Source organism: Bison bison, unplaced genomic scaffold (genome assembly GCF_000754665.1).
Source record: "Bison bison bison isolate TAMUID 2011002044 unplaced genomic scaffold, Bison_UMD1.0 scf7180017864448, whole genome shotgun sequence".
Classification (NCBI taxonomy): Eukaryota; Metazoa; Chordata; class Mammalia; order Artiodactyla; family Bovidae; genus Bison; species Bison bison.
This window is the reverse complement of record NW_011495010.1, coordinates 18,873-19,838: the sequence shown is the minus strand read 5'-3', so window position 1 is coordinate 19,838 and position 966 is coordinate 18,873. Positions and strand designations below refer to the sequence as shown.

The 966-nt window shown below is 65.2% G+C and overlaps 1 gene segment (V, D, J or C); it reads left to right on the top strand.

Moving 5' to 3' along the window:
- LOC105002290 overlaps positions 1 to 966 on the top strand; it is a 9,689-nt gene that overhangs the window by 3,873 nt on the left and 4,850 nt on the right.

Below are 966 nucleotides of genomic sequence, written 5' to 3'. Positions count from 1 at the left end.
CTGAGCTGGGCTGGGCTGAGCGGAGCTGGGAGGAGTGGGTGAGCTGAGCTAAGCTGGGTTAGGCTGAGTTGAGCTGGGCTTAGCTGGGCTGGGCTGAGCTGAGCTGGGCTGAGCTTTGCTGGGCTGAGCTGGGCAGTGTGTGTGAGCTGGGCTGAGCTGGGTTGAGCTGGCCTGAGCCGGGTTGAGTTGGGTTGAGCTGGGTGGAGTGGGTGAGCTGGGCTGGGCTGGGCTGGGCTGAGCTGAGCTGGGTTGAGCTGGGCAGAGTGGGCGAGCTGGGCTGAGCTGGGTGGAGTGGGTTAGCTTGGCTGAGCTAGGTTGAGCTGCGCTGAGCTGGGTTGAGCTGCGCTGAGCTGAATGGAGTGGCTGAGGTGGGCCAAGTGTGTGAGCTGGGCTGGGCTGGGCTGGGCTGGGCTGAGCTGAGCGGGTGAGCTGGGCTGGGCTCGGTTGAGCTGGGCTGAGCTGGCCTGAGCAGGGTGGAGTGGGTGAGCTGGGCTGAGCTGGGCTGGGTTGGGCTTTGCTGGGCTGAGCTGAGCTGAGCTTTTCTGGTCTGTGCTGGGCAGAGTGTGTGAGCTGGGCTGGGCTGGGTTGAGCTGGCCTGAGCTGGCCTGAGCAGTGTGGAGTGGGTGAGCTGGGCTGAGCTGGGTTGGGCTGGGCTGGGCTTTGCTGGGCTGAGCTGAGCTGAGCTTTTCTGGTCTGTGCTGGGCAGAGTGTGTGAGCTGGGCTGGGCTGGGTTGAGCTGGCCTGAGCTGGCCTGAGCAGTGTGGAGTGGGTGAGCTGGGCTGAGCTGGGTTGGGCTGGGCTGGGCTTTGCTGGGCTGAGCTGAGCTGAGCTTTTCTGGTCTGTGCTGGGCAGAGTGTGTGAGCTGGGCTGGGCTGGGTTGAGCTGGCCTGAGCTGGCCTGAGCAGTGTGGAGTGGGTGAGCTGGGCTGAGCTGGGTTGGGCTGGGCTGGGCTTTGCTGGGCTGAGC